Raw genomic sequence first — 15,753 nt, 5'->3', positions numbered from 1 at the left:
GGGGCGGGGCTGTCCTCCCGGGAGCGCGCTCTCAGGCAGTGGGTGCGGACAGTGGGTGCTGCAGTTCTCCGGCCCTGATCTAGGTAGGGCACTGCCACCCCCCACCGCCCGCCCCATTAGAGGGAGAGAGCACGGAGGAAGTTCAAGGGAGGAAGCAAGCACATGGGAGTCCCACTCTATGCAGGCAGAACTCGAAATAAGCTGTACGCTTTTTCCTAGCAAAATTGGTCAGGAAAAACCTCAGGTTATTCACAACGACCAGAGATTTTAGGAAATGAGTAGAAGTAAGTCTTGAGTAGGAGCTTATTAGCTTTAAATAGCTGTCTCTTGATTTTTGGAGGAAAACGAAAACCTATCTTCAAGCTGGATGTCTAAAAATATTAGACTTAACCAAGGGAACTAGAAGTAGAATTTTCACCCACATTTCACATTTCGTACTAAAAATTTATTTTACTTTCTAGATGTCTTTTTTTTTAATGATTTTATTTATTTATTCATGGGAGACACACAGAGAGGCAGAGACACAGGCAGAGGGAGAAGCAGGCTCCCTGCAGGGATCCCGATGTGGGACTGGATCCTAGGACCCCAGGATCACAACCTGAGCCAAAGGCGGCAGATGCTCAACCACTGAGCCACCCAGGTGCCCCACTTTCTAGATATAACTAGAAAGCATATAGGAGGATATTGAATGTTGCTAAAATATTAAAAACTAACGTAGATGTTTCACAGGCTTCAATAGACTTTTAAGTTTCTTTGGGGTAGATGTGATAGCTGCTCTACAATGTAAAGGTAAGATTCACTGTAGTGTGTCACACAGAATAGACACAAGGACGTTTACTACAACCATTTTTACGAAAGGTGTTGATGAAAGCCACTCTTCCAAGCAATTCCATGATAAAGTCGGGGTTGAAAACCACTATCAACTTCTTTCTATTAAGTTGATTAAGTACAGTTGTACCCGGAAGCAGAAGAATAAACTGAATGTTTCCTTAATGTTCCTCAGCGCTGGGGCGTCAGGGACTCCGGAAAGGGTGGCATGATCAGGACCACCCTTGGTAATGATCATGTATGACTTTTGAGAATAATCTCATTGCTATTCATCGGGACCATTCCTTCCATCTACAAATTCCCACTGTGCCCTTCCCACCTGAATTCTCCCAACCCTGCCCTGCAAAAATGAATGAATGAATGAATGAATGAATGATGCATTATAATCAGTATAGTTTCATTTTATAACGTCATCATTACCACTTTCATTATTTGTTCCCTCCACCATTTCCTACCTGGCCAAAACAAAACAAAGTCAATTAAACAAAAAACTTCAAAAACAAACAACTACCCAGAAAATCAAAGTATGCATACTCAGTTATGAATAAACTGAAAATATCCTCCCTCTCTTTTCAGTGAAATGTAGATAGATGTAAGGTATAAAAGTTGTGTTTTATCATATGGACTTAGAGGACAAACAGAAAGGTGTGAGCCATAGTGCTTCCTTTTTCCTTTTTTTTTTTCTTTTTGAATAGAATGGAGAGAATGTAGCTATTGTCTGCCATCTAGTGAACTAAGTTGGAATTGTGTCTTGCCACTAAGATCCAGTAACTAAAATTCATAAAAATCATGCACTGATTCAAATAAAGATGGATGAATTCTCCAAACAATTGTCGTTCAAGCTTCAGAGATCCACACGGTAGGAAAAATCAATGACAGTGGTAATCAACTCCTGCTGAACATTTATGAAACTGGAGAGCAGGAGTTGATGTTAGAAGATGGAAAGAATCAAGAAAACCCACTTACAGAACCATGTCCTGAATAGCTGTTCGTGGTGAGGAAATACTGTTGTAATTGTTGAATTGACTGCATTCAGCAAGCTGTGTGGAACGATGACTTGAAATGATCCCCCAATAAGTAAGGCAAATGAAATAGTGCCAGTGAATATTGTCTTTCAAAGATCCAGTCTCAAACACTTGCTGGAATTTTTAATCCATCTCTATCCCTGTGTCCAGTCATCTGGTCTTGCCAGTTTTTTTTCCTTCATAATGTTTCCATTCTCTCTCCACTTTTTCTATTGCCACTATTAAGAGTGGGCAATAGACTTTTCCATACTTACATACTAATTACCTTATAGTCTTCCTTAAACACTGTTTACTGTGTCACTGTTACTTGAAAAACCCCTGGTCCTCTATTTCTCTTTGTTCTTCTGTACCTCATCCACCTGGTTTCATTGTTGCTTTAATCAGGGGTCATCCTCTCTGCACAATTTCATTTCCCTACTCTTCCTGAACATTTTGCCAGTCACTTTATGGTCCCTTGAACAGCCCTGCTCATTGCTGCCTTCAAGTCTTCGTTGGTGCAGTTCCTTTCATGAGAAATGTCTGTCTTTGCTTCCTCTGCCCAGCGAACTTTGCTTCACCTTTCAGGATCCAGCGCATCTGTGGCCCCTCCCTGGGTACCCTCTCATGGCCTTTGAAGCCTTGGGGGAATTACAGATTCTATTCTGTAGGCCAGCACTTGTGCAAATACTGTCTAATGGTTTACCATTATTTCACAAGTTTCAATTCCTCCAAAATCTATTGTGAAATGTTCCAGGCCAGGTATTATTTCTTCACCCTTTTCAAGCCCCCCTCAGGGTCAACACTTCTGGGAGCACTGGGAACTCTTGGGTACTTGCTCATTGGTTTTCTTTGTCCTCAGCACAATTCTGTGAGGAAGAATGGAGCTGGTGCTGTTATTTCCATTTGACTAATGAGGATGGAGTGGCCCAGAGCACTTGCAAGACTTGCTCTTGTCAATGACAGTGACTGGACAGGGGCTCTGGGGGCTCCTTTTTTTCTAGAACTTCTCTTGGCGCATTTTGCTACCATTGGACTGGTAGTAATAGATGAAGCAATGCATTAAACCCTTCTTTATTTTCAGCTACTACATACATTATGTTTTTATAGGTAAATGTCCTAAGCTCATAGTGTAGGAAGAAGCCAAGCAACAGATTAGAATCAGGGTGTGTAGCTGTGTCTCCTGCTTGGCAATTTCGGTTCTTTCTTGGTGGTTATGCCACATTTTCAGCCCACACCCATTTGACCTGTTTGAAAACCACAAACTGGTTCCCTGGGCAGATATGACATTCTTCAGCACAGCTCTTGGATTAAACGATTTGTTGGGACCCTTAAACAACTATGGGTCCAATTGTCTCCTGACCTCTCACCTGCCAAAAGGAATCTTGGCACACCCAGGCTCACACTGCTGCTAAGCAGTAAAAGTCCACTACAGCCAGTCTATCTTAGCCAGCGTTGTAAAGAAAAACAGGGAGGATTTCCAGATAGTTCCAACTCTGGCCACAGGATGGATTCATTTTCCATCCTGTGTGCACCTTGGGTGACTCACCAGCACAGTAGCAGAGTGACTTCTGCCTCCATTCCCAGATGTATAGCTAGAGGTCCCTCCACTGACGCACTCTCTCCACAGCCTGGTTAGCTTGGTGGGAAGACTCAGTAGCAAAATGAAAATGTCACATCTACATGCAGCTAAGCAGTTCAGAGGGATGGCATTGCCGAAATTTGTCCTTATTAAATATCTGGAAAACAGATACTTAGAAGATTGTTAAATGATTCTACTAGCTTAAAATAACTATGTGCATTAATTGAACAAAAAGCAGTAGAATAAGGCTTAGACTGTTTAAAGTAAATCTAAATGAATAAGTTGTAACCAGCAACTTTTATAGCTGCATGTCTGAGGAAATGATCAGAATTAATCTAAAAGTATCAAGAAATGCAATATTATTACCTTTATCTAATGCTAACGCTGTTAACACATAAAAATATTATTTTCCAACTGAGCTATAAAAAACCTTTATTTTTATTTATTTTTTTTATAAAAAACCTTTATGATAATTAGTGGTAGGAAATTTTGACCTAGAAATTAGATCAAGAAGTTTTAATTTTGCAAGATTAATCAGTCCTAGAGATCTACTGTAGAGCACAGAGCCTGTAGTCAATACTGTATTGTATACTTTTAAAAATTTTGCTTAGAAGGTGGATTTTCTGTTAAGTATTCTTATCGCAAACATTTAGATAAATAAAGAAGGCAGGGGGAAACTTTGGGAGGTGATTGATATGTTTATGGGATAGATTGTGGTGATGGTTTCATGGGTGAATACTTATCTCTGAACTCCTCAAGTTAGATACATTTACTATGCATGGCTTTTTGTATGTCAATCATACCAATAAAGTTTTTTTTTTTTTTTTTTTAAAGAATTACCTCCATCTAGAAAACTTCCATATAAAGCGTTAGGTGCAGAGTACTCATGAAAAGCCAGTTACTACCACGAAAGAAGTCCCTGTAGAATAATGACATCCCTTTCAAAGCACACAAAATATAAGCACAAACTTCACTGCCATCAATCCTCCCAAGAGGCCTGAGAGAAGGTAGACCAGCTATCCTGTCCCTGTTTTTCAGGCTTAGAAAGTTAAATGGGCTTCAGGCCTTCTATGCCCCATCCTGTGGTGGTGGTGGTGGTGGTGACATTGTGGGCCTGTGACCTGAAGCCAAGCCTTAGGACTTCACATCCATTAACTACCCATATACCAATGTGTTAAGATACAAACTCTTATCATGATATATTATTGACTATGCAGCTCCCAGAATATGTTTGCAGAGAAAATTACTGTTCCAGTCTTGTGAAAATTTGAATGTTTCCTGAGCAAATTTCTAATGTGGCACTTTGGAAAAAAATCCTTATAAAATATCTTGTACTATCGATTTTCACTGTGTGAATCACCCAGATTTTATGAATCTTCCTATCCCTTCACACAAAACTTTGTTAATGAAGAAGACAGAGGACTGAAATCATGACCAATAAAAGGGTCAAAGACATCTGGAAAGCCACTAGCTATCACAAGTAACTAGGATCAGAAACCCTGCAGCCCAGAATATCTCATCAGTTAACTTTGGACACAGTCCTCACAAATCAGTATAACCCAAGAATGTGAGGTTGGACACACAGGGGGCTATTGCTTATCTTTGATTCTTCTCAAATTTATCAGAAACTCTATTCTGTAAGTTCCGGATGCAAACTACATCATTTCTGCTTAATGTGACAGATTTGCCCTGATAGATGGTATTGACATCCCATGATATATTGGAAAATCAGATTTTCTGCTGAAAAAAATCCTGGATAGGGTTTTGGAGCAAGTCAACTCAGTAGAAAATACTGTAATGACTTTTCATGTACTATGGCTCTCGTTTCTGATTTCTTGAGTGCCTAGGAGAGGTTATTGCCTTGGGAAATGAAAGCTTGATTGATTAGAACAGAGACGTGCCTTTTAAAAGATGGAAATCCTGGCCTTAAAGGATCACATTCAGCTCTCCAGAGGGAGGCTGCCCTTATAATTCTTTTTTCTCCCTAGGCAGTTGTGATTCTTTTTTTTCCCCCATGCCTTGAAACAGCAAATTGTGGAAGATCACACTGTGTGAATAGTCTTGTGTGACTTGTTTGTCCCTCAGGTCTAGGTCTGGAGATTATAATCTGTTAGTAGAAAGCTGAAAAAAATCCACAAAATACAGGCAAAGAAAGACATGTATTGTAATTTTGAATGATGTCTGCAGGAGGGTACTCTCAGTGGGAGTGGCCATTCTCTTATAAAAGTTAAGAATTGGGGATCCCTGGGTGACTCAGCGGTTTAGCACCTGCCTTCCGCCCAGGGCGTGATCCTGGGGTCCCAGGATTGAGTCCCGCGTCGGGCTCCTTGCATGGAGCCTGCTTCTCCCTCTGCCTGTATCTCTGCCTCTCTCTCTCTCTCTGTCTCTCATGAATAAAAAAATTTTTAAAAAGTTAAGAATTGAAGAGTAATAGTGGCTTCACAGAATGTCACGGTGTGCCCCTTGACACACCATCCATCTAACTATAACTGTGACTTCAATCTGATTTAACTCAGTTTCCTTGTGTTTGATCAGCATGCCACAAATGTTGGGCATTCTCTACCCTTCTCTTGAAGTAGACATTAGGCTGCTGGTCTGGACCGTTCCTATCTGGAAGGTGGTGATATATGTGTTCAAGTCCCTTCTAAGTCAAACTCTAAGTGGCTCTAAGGCAAAATAAAATCTTACATTTCAATGGCACATGGAAGCAAACTGGATGCTCAGAGATGTTCTAGGCAGGGAATTATTTTCATGTTCAACCTATTATAAATTGGCACTTCCATAACAGGTCAACCATTTGGTTTTTCCCTTTTATATGTTACTTAATTTATGTGGTTTTGGTTAGACAGACTCTGCAGACATATGCAGTTCTGGAAGTGTAGAGGAGTACAGGGTGAATAGTTACTCTCCTTGCCATCGTCCTCCATGGATACAGTTTTCCCTCTCTGGTGACATCTGTTTTACCCATTTCTTTGTTCTTCCAAAGATAGTATGTATGCACACATACAGAGATGATATGTTATATGTACATTTGCCTTTTCATACAAATTATTGTGTATTCTATCCTCTATTTTTAAATATAATAGTATGATTTTGAAGCTGTGTCAATATTTTTGACTGCTGTATAGTATTCCATTTTATGGCTCTGTTATACTTTATTCAGTCAGTCCCTATTAATAAAGTTGTAAATTGTTCCCAGCCTTTTGCTGTTACAAACAACTCTGCGGTTGACATCTTTGTACATCCATCATTCACATATATAAAAATATATTTGGTGGATAAAGTGGATATGACAGATATTATTTTTGTCATAATGATATATTTCTGATTTTTTTGATGCTTCTATTTCTATCTCTCACTATGTGTTTTGTCTTTTTTTTTTTGCTGATAATATGAAAGATTTAAATTCTTTCTCTGATAGTTTGTTTTTATAAGAATGTAGTGTACTTAAGACTTCTATTTCTTTGATCAGCAGTGTTTGACTCCATACTGTATCGATGGTGAAATCAGCAATTTCCTGTTCTTCTTCCCAGTATTCCTTTCCAGTAGCTGGTTTTGATTTGTATTATTTTTCTTAATGCTTATATTTGAATATTTTAAAAAGTAATGTTAATGGCTTATCAGCTTTGATGCCTGGCTGTGAATGATAAGGAACACTCTACCTTCCTCTTTATATCCCTTTGCCTTTGAATTGTGTTGTTTATATAATGTTTCCATTGTTAGGAAATTTTTTTGTCTTGGATATCCAGGACTTTATTAGGATGACGACGGTCTGATGTGAGTTTTTTCCCCTTGAATAAGAAGTGCCATTTAGAATTTAGATTCCAGTCTCATTAATTCTGGAGCTCATGAATGTGTCTTCTTTATTGATAATTTATCCCCAATACCTTCCCACTCTTGTTTAGCATCATTTCACTTTCTCACGCTTGTTGGCTACGTTCCTCATGTGCTCTCAGCAGTGACTGTTCTCCTTCGTGCTGTGTTCAAAGTTACCCTCATATTTCCTCGAGGGTTTGTTTCATCTATTATTTCCCTTTAGCTTCCCGGAGCCCTTGTAATCCAATGAGAAACACTTATTTCATCAATCAATAGCTCCATTTCCCTTTGTGGATTCATAGTAATGTACATACTTGATGCCAATTTCTGTCTGGTCTGTAGTGCACATTTCTGGTGATGCTTTCTAATTTGTCACCACTGCCCCCTAGCCCCCACACTCTGTTCCATTCCATCCTTTCTCTAAATCCTATTATGATCCCATCTGGTTATCACTCATCCTCACCACAATGGGCATTCTGAACAAGCTGCAGGTGGTGGTTAAGAAGCAGGGATAGAGCTTTGTAAGTCATTGGGAAGTTCCTCCCAGCAGAGCCATGTACAGGAGTGAATTCTTTCAGACTTCTTCGTGCCCAACAGAGATTGGCAGCACTGTTTGCCATGCTCAATCTCTTACCTCCACCTTGCTTCATGGATGGATGAGATAACCATGATTCATCATGCAGCTCTGCTTCTCATGTTTCTGGAGGACAGAGGGAAAGGACAGTTACACCTTTATTCTGCCATTTAAATACTGGAAGTCAGCTGGTACTTTTTAATTGAGTTTAAAAACAGATAAAAGAGCAATGGTCTTGAGGCAAAATGAGCCATCTCTACTGCTATTGGCTATGCAACTTTGGGCAAGTCTTCCAACCTCTTTGAGCCTGTGTTTTGTTACCTGTTAAATAAAGATGAGAATAAAGCCTGTGTAGCTTGACTCATGGGGTTGATGTGGAGAATAAAAGCATAAAGGATGTGAAAGTACTTCAAATTGAATTCATTATATAAATGTAGGTTATGCCATGATGAATAACGATTATATTAAAAAAAGAAAACTCATCAACTCTTAACATCCATCCGCTGACTTAAAACTTTGCAGGCTTCAGAATGGAGGAGATTCAAGACAGTATTTCATTCACTCTGGGACATCCTTTTATTTCTAAGGAGAGATTTCAGATTTTAAAAGGATGTGCCCTTCCAAGGAATCGTCTTAATTTTAAATGGTCCCCCAAAAAATCCCTCATAATTTTTATTATCCACTTGCATCACCCTTCTTTCCTTGTTACTACAGCTTTATTTGTAGGAAGCTTTTAAGGTCCAAAAACAAATAACCTTAGAACTTATCAACAATATCTTCAAAAGTCAGCTTGGGAGAATACTCTAAAAATCTCAGAAAGAATTTTATGTTCTTCTCTGAAATGGCATTCTCAAAAAGCCCTATTACCAAGAATTTGAGTCTCATTCAGTTTGCTGAGTATTTGGCACCATAACAACTGATGAAGAGTTTCTTATAGTTCCAGAACTATTTCATACTAGAAAACTTAATTATCCTATGGCCAAAAACATTTGTTGATGGTTTTTATTTTTTTATTTTTTATTTTTTTTAATTTTTATTTATTTATGATAGTCACACACAGAGAGAGAGAGAGGCAGAGACATAGGCAGAGGGAGAAGCAGGCTCCATGCACTGGGAGCCCGACGTGGGATTCGATCCCAGGTCTCCAGGATCGCGCCCTGGGCCAAAGGCAGGCGCTAAACCGCTGCTCCACCCAGGGTTCCCTGTTGATGGTTTTTAAAATTATCATTCATATGATATGCTTCCTCAGTCCACGTATTTCAAATATAGATGAAGCAACTATGTCCCTTACAATTTCCTGAGTGTCTCAAGAGATTCATAGGGACTGGCAAGGTGATTCTCTATTTCAAGCACCGTTTTTAATTACAAAGGGTATACATTTCAATAATTCACCTTCAATCATTCCACAAATATTGAAAAATGCCAATTCTGTTTCTAGAGCTATTATATAGGTGACTGGAGATATACACACCAATGACAGAATTTAACATTTATTTTGAATTTAGGATGTGCTAGCCATTGCATGAAGCATGTGTTATCACATAAAATCCTCAAAATACTCTCATGTATTAACTTTTGTTGTTGTAATACACAACATCAATACCTCTGTGGATTATAACAACAAGTATTGATTTCAGGCTCACATTACATTGGGGCTAGAGGTTAGCTGCAGCATTTCAGGCCTGTGCTGGCTTCTACATGTGTTCTCATTCTGAAAACCAGACTAAAGACAATTTCTGAGACAGCAAAAAGGCTGGTGGAAACTTGCAATGCTTCCAAAATTATCTTTTCAGTCATGACAGATGTATCATTCATTTGTGTCCCTTTGGTCAAAGCAAGTCACATAGCCAGTGGAGCGAACAAGTATATTCCTTTTACCTAGAAGGCTGGCAATGGTAGTGAGAAGATAAATAATCAAAATATGTAATTTGCCCCAATTTGCTCTTCTGCCCACAAAATGCTCTCACCTCTCCCCCGGATACTTAAAACTACCAGGCACTGGGCTCAGAGGCCAAGAATCTCATGAATATATATCATGTCTGCTTGCTGCATTTCTTGATTCAGAGGCCCATGAACTAAAGTGAAAAGTTGTCCTCTTCCTCCCCCCAAAGCAATATAATATAATAGTAGAGTAGGGACACCTTCATAAAAGATTGGAAGAGTGGGTGGTACATACCCGTCACTGGTTAATAGCAGTCCTGATGTTTCACTGAGCAGAAATCGCAAGCTCCTCCACCCTGATGGCAGGGAATGTTCCTTGATTTGTTCCAGTTATGTTTTCTGGGAGTCATTTCTCAGCCTGTTGTTCTCCACGATGCTTGATTGGACAGCTCTTCCTTCTCCATTATCCTCCATGGCCTTTTCTGAAGTGAATATTGGAAAAGATGCCATTTGTGACTGAGAAGCTATCTTAGACTTGGCACCTGTAGAAGATTGGAGACCCAAGGGTTATTTTATGATTTGAATAGTTATAATCTCTTCTAATCCAGGTTGCAAGTGCTTTGGCAATAGATTTCTCTGCAAAACTGTTTTTCTTTTTGATCAGTTTGATTCCACTAAATTCCATGTAAGTCAATACCCATACCCATTACTTTTTAAGAGATGCTTTCATAGGTACTTTGATCTTATCAAGCTTCAGGTGAACAGCGTCTTTAGTTTCTTTTCTCTGAGCCATTCGTCTAACTGGGATAATTTACTAGGGCCATGTAATATAATCAGTAGATGACAATGGGTGTGTGGGATCTGTGAGCAGTCTTTGTCTTAATTTGAGACTCTTTAACATGTTAAAAATGAGAAAGTTTCCATTTTCAACCCTAAACGTTCTGGAATTTCTGGATACTTGTAGCTCTGCTGGACTCATCTGGACTCGGCTCCTTATGTCTTCTCATTCCAGAATCCAAGATGAAGTAGAAGACACTCCATGAGCCTTGATTGTCTCAGGATGAGGATCAGAACACACAGGCTGGTGGGAACATGCAATGCCTCTAAGAACCTCAGCTCAGAAGAGGCAAATGGCTCATATATTTATGGCCCATCTTGTCAAGTCACAAAGTCTCTATCCTCAATCAGTGGGATGAGGATGCCTACAGGGAAAAGTGGAAAAGAGGAAAAGGAAATGGATAATTGTGAACAAATGATACAATCTCCATGCCTTATGAGGCAGATATTGCTATAACTCTCCTGATAGAGAAGAAAATTGAAGCACGGAGAGGTTGAGAACATCATCCAAAGTCCTACAGCTTCTTAGTGGTAGAGTCAAGATTTCATCCTGGGGAGTCTGACTCCATGGTGTGGAATCATTTTCTAGATTCTACCTCTGGGAACTCTCATTTTTGTGGCATGACCTATATCATCTTGTCTAAATTCTCAGCAGGCTTTAATAAAAGCAACTTTAAAGAAGACTCAAATATGGCAATAATAAAGCTTTGAAAAGTGCTGTTAGAGATATCTTCAAGAAATAATTCATTAAATTGATGCCAGTTGTAACTTGTGAAATCATAAAGCTCAATGCAGGATTACCAAAAACATGATGGTAACCTTATCACAGCATGTTCAATAATTGGATCCCTTCAGAGGAGCTCTCAGCTTCCTCTCAGATTTATTAAGCTATACTTTTACCCAGAATCGGAGAATATAAAAACTTAAGGTACCAGATAGTGAAATGAGTTCAAATTTCTGAGTGTTACATTCAAAGACATTTTTTAGGACAAATTACCCCAAGTCTTTGGATTCAAAAACTCTTTTTAAATAACAGGTCAGAAAACAGTGATTAAAGCCATGTTACAAGCTCATCATAGCAAATGTTAGAATTCTAATTGAGGTGTGCTCATCCTTGACTCTTCACCCTTTTCTTACTCTCATTTTTTCGGAACCGGCTCAGATTTTCCTGGAAGAAGAATTTTCTGTAAATTGTATTCCAGATTTATCTCCTGAGAGGCATGGAGCTTAGACTTAGGCTGAAGCTCCCAAATACTCCCTAAATAAATTCTTATTTTATATATGGATTAAACCAAATTAAAATCAAGAGTGGCCTTGAGGAAAGAGTCTCATGAAACACAACAGACACCCTGAATGATGTGTACAGGATGGGAACAGCAAGGGGAGAACTGACTTGGTTTTATGGAACTGGTTCTGCACTTCCATATGTATGTGGTCAATCAGGGCTGGAAGACTGGGGGAACCACCAATAAATTAGAGTCAGAGTGAATCTGGGGCTAGACATATGCACCAGAAGTCCTTCTGGAGAAAAGCAAGCTAGCACCATTGGTATTTATCCATACACTGAGATATATCATGTGTGAGCAGCTACTTTTCCCCTGAGAATTTCTTCACCCACTGAATTAGGATAGTTTGACTACTAGAATGGATGATCTCCAACTCCTTGTAGCTTTAATGGAATAGAAAGTTTATTTCTCATTGAGGTCTTAGTTTAAGTATTTGGTGGATGGCCCCCATGCAGCAGCACTGACACTCTGGATCCTTCCATCCAATGACTCTGCCATCTTTGGAGTCTGAGAGTCCTTCACCAGAGGTTTCTGGAACTGGCATCTGTTGCATTTGCTCGCATTTCATTGGCTAGAACTCAATCACATGGCTCCATGTAACTGTGTGGGAAGCTGGGAAATGTAATCTTCCTGTAAGGTTATTATTAATTCTCTATTAAGGGAAGTGAATGGGTTTGCAGAATGCGTTACCAAGCCTTGTAGAAGGGAAACCCCCTACAGGTAAAAATCAAGTGATGTCTTTGTACTGTGAAGAAGAATGTGGCTGTTAGGTCAAGGGGGTTCTCTGCTCTTTGCTGAAAGTTCTGAGTCCTTAGCATCTGGTACACAGCTTTTCATGGTTCAGCTCCAACTTGCTTCTCTGGTTTCATCTCTTACCGCTCACTGCCCAGTCTCCACCTTCCCTACCACATACACCTAACACTCTGGCCAGATCAGACTACTGGCTATTCTTTGAATGTGTCACATATATTCACACGTTTAGGCCTTTGCAAATGTTGTTTCCTGTTTGAAACACAACTCACCCTCCACCACAAGAACTGGGTCAGACATCTTTTTTCTATGAGACTTTCCTTGAACTCCCTCCCACTGGCCAAATTCATTATCACCTTACTTACACTCCCACAACATCCTATATACTATAACTTCTTATAACTTACTATGTGGCATCTTTCTTATTTGTTTACCTATATGTCTTTCCCCCTATACTGTAAAATAACTGAGTGAGATACACACCTGGGAGTCCCGAAGTCTCTCAATGTCTCACTGGAGAAACTCTCAGTGAACATAAGTTAAGAATAAGCCAGAAGTTTGGAATACAATAAAGCCACTGAGTTTTATTTAAGAAATGTTGTAAGCTGTTTGGAAATATGTTCTAGATGCATTATTCACCTCTGGAGAAATACAAAAGCTAAAAGTATAGGTAATGCATTTCTGAGGCCAAGATAACCATGATGTTGTGTTCCTTGCACTGCTTACCATGCTGCTGGTCTGGGTGCATGGAAAAGAATAAAACAGCTCAGTAAGAGTCTCTGATGAGATGCAATCTCCACAAATTTGTATGGAGGAAGCCTCAAGTTTTGGAGAAGTGTAGGAAAAAAATAAGCTTATATGAACATTTCGTTGCATGGTCCCTGCAAAGGATGTCCTTTCTTGGGGAACTGTGCAGAGCTCTGGGCCGAATCCTGCTGAAGCTTACTTGGAATCCTTCTTTCCCAATAAATGGGCCTGAATTTCCACCTTACCAAAGTCAACACAGACAGCTACGGTTCAAAAGAAGGTTTTCCATTACCATAACAGATTGCAATAAAAAGCATTGGCAGAGCCTCTTCCTCTTTATGTTGGCATTTATGGCTCTAGGCTTAGTAATCTTCAGGGTAAAATGAGTTCACCTTTTATTCAGATTTTTTATTTTCTGCACTCACTCTTCATTTCATGTAGTTGGGTTTATATAAGCTCACAATCTCTCTTCTCCCTCTCCTGGCTCTGATTCCTCAAGGCCTCAGGCCTTCTAAAACAGACTTTCCTAGCAGTCAGTGCCATGGTTATTGCTCCCAGTTCTGTTAAAAATAGACCTTGTTCTGCTGTTTCAATCCTTAAAGAATAAGAGGTGAGGTCATTTTCTGCTTGGAAAGTTGGAGAGCCGATCCAGACTGACTATGAGTGATTGGCACTAGCACATTCAATTGCAGAAGAAACAGGTGTTAAAGTGACTTCTCCCATCCTATTAAATAGCCTTTTCATACACTGATTCACAGACGTATTTCCGTTCTCATGACTGAACAGGCAACCCTGTAATTTGTCCGCTCCATCCATTTTCTCCCACCCCTCGGAAACAGTTTTTCTTCAATATCTTCCTCCATGGTCTATTGTCTCTGTAAGTTTCTGCCCAAGGTGAGTGGTAGAGGGAGGATCTTATAAAATCAAACAGCAAAAAAACCAACAGGTATATAATTGACGAGAACTAGCACTGGGTGTTGGGGTTCCTCTTTCTGCTTTCTACTTGCTTTCTGACAATAGCTTCAAGTTACTAAACCCTCACATCTCAGAAATGACTCCTTCACAACATTGGGGGGAAGGCAGGGGAAAAGAGAAAATTGAAAGGGAAGAGAGAGAATTCTTAAATGAATGTACCAAACACTAGAAATAAGGAAAGTATCAATTAGGTTTCTTTCAAGTCTTTCGGCTGTCATGTAATATAGTACACATAGGATGTGTGGAAACCACAAAAGACTTGAGCAGCCTAGCTGTTTGCAAAACTCCAGTACAAAAATCAGAGTTAAGAAGACAGCTTCAGCTGTAAGCCCCAAGATTGGGCAAATGAGGACAGAATGGAAAAAAAAAAGGTAGATTTTTGAGAGATCTGGGTCCTAATGTCAGCTTTATTATTGAACATATCCCTGGCTCTGAACAAATTATTTCATTTCTTGAGACCTGTTTCTTCATGCACAAATTGAGGAAATAAAATTAGATGATCTCCAAGGTCACTTCTGGTTTTCTCCACGCCATTATCTGTATATCATATCATTTGGAAAATCAATTGTGTAGCGTTACTGCCCCCAATTTACGTCACTATAAAATGGCCACAACAGTGAAATTGATCTCTTGTTGGTTTGTCTTAATATTTTCAATTTAGGAAAAGTCTGTGTGCATGTGTATGTCTGCATCTGTCTGGGGTATGTGTTTGTGTTGGGTGTTACATGCAGATTTGAAGTCCTGGAAGTAACCAAGTAAACCCATTGCATTTAGGAGACCAAGAACCAGAGGGTCAGCCATAGTGAAACATAGTACTTTTCTCTCTCCTTTAAAAAAATGCTTAATTTTTTTACTTTCTTCAAATGACTCTTCACCTTTTCTTGTTTCTCTTTTAGAATCTGAGCAGGACTCCTGCAGACCAGGACACTGCTGCATGAGAGGCCTCTAGCAAGTTCCATCACTGCTTATCAGGATTGCTTTCATCCTCTCAGGGAGGGCGACAGATAGTTAAAGAAGAACCAGAAAGGTACCAGGCTGGGGATGAGGCTTACAGGGACCAGGGGCAGCTAATGATGACATCAAAATCGGGAGGGAGCCGTTTTTATATTCTCAGGCCAGTGGACCTTTTAGAGATTCAGAAGTACCCTAAGCAGGATTCTTTCATGCCTTTCTTGGTCTTGGGTTGGAAGTATATTGATTGGTGTTGTCTGGCTAAAGGGCATAAAGCAAAATCAGTTGTTCTCTGAACTTGTGCTTTTGCCAAGCTGAGTCATCTTCAACCTGGATATTTGGACTGGTGCTGTAAATTCCTCTGCATGTTTCAAATGACAGACATTATTCTCCTTTATTCTTACTTTTATAAAAACATAGACAAGAGTGGCACCTGGGTGGCACAGTGGGTTCAGCCTCTGACTCTTGGTTTAGGCTCTGGGCTCAGGTCAGGAGGTCAAGCCCCATATCAGGCTTCCTGCTCAG

General features: G+C 39.8%; 1 protein-coding gene and 1 long non-coding RNA gene across 5 annotated transcripts in view; one reads left to right on the top strand and one right to left on the bottom strand.

Annotated features, from left to right (window-relative positions):
• The window catches only part of LOC112679017 (uncharacterized), a 119,911-nt gene that overhangs the window by 479 nt on the left and 103,679 nt on the right, over positions 1-15,753 (top strand). For 3 of the 4 annotated variants that reach the window (XR_007403644.1, XR_007403645.1, XR_007403646.1), the window contains exon 2: positions 10,695-15,304. This is a non-coding gene — a long non-coding RNA (uncharacterized LOC112679017). The remainder of the gene's footprint in view (positions 1-10,694; positions 15,305-15,753) is intronic. The other variant, XR_004814128.2, reaches the window with a different exon arrangement.
• Positions 1-15,753, bottom strand: part of ITGB1 (integrin subunit beta 1) — a 140,539-nt gene that overhangs the window by 85,381 nt on the left and 39,405 nt on the right. The gene's annotated exons all lie outside the window — the stretch shown is intronic.

The sequence above is a fragment of the Canis lupus genome, chromosome 2 (genome assembly GCF_003254725.2).
Source record: "Canis lupus dingo isolate Sandy chromosome 2, ASM325472v2, whole genome shotgun sequence".
Taxonomy (NCBI): Eukaryota; Metazoa; Chordata; class Mammalia; order Carnivora; family Canidae; genus Canis; species Canis lupus.
This window is presented reverse-complemented; position numbering and strand designations above follow the sequence as displayed.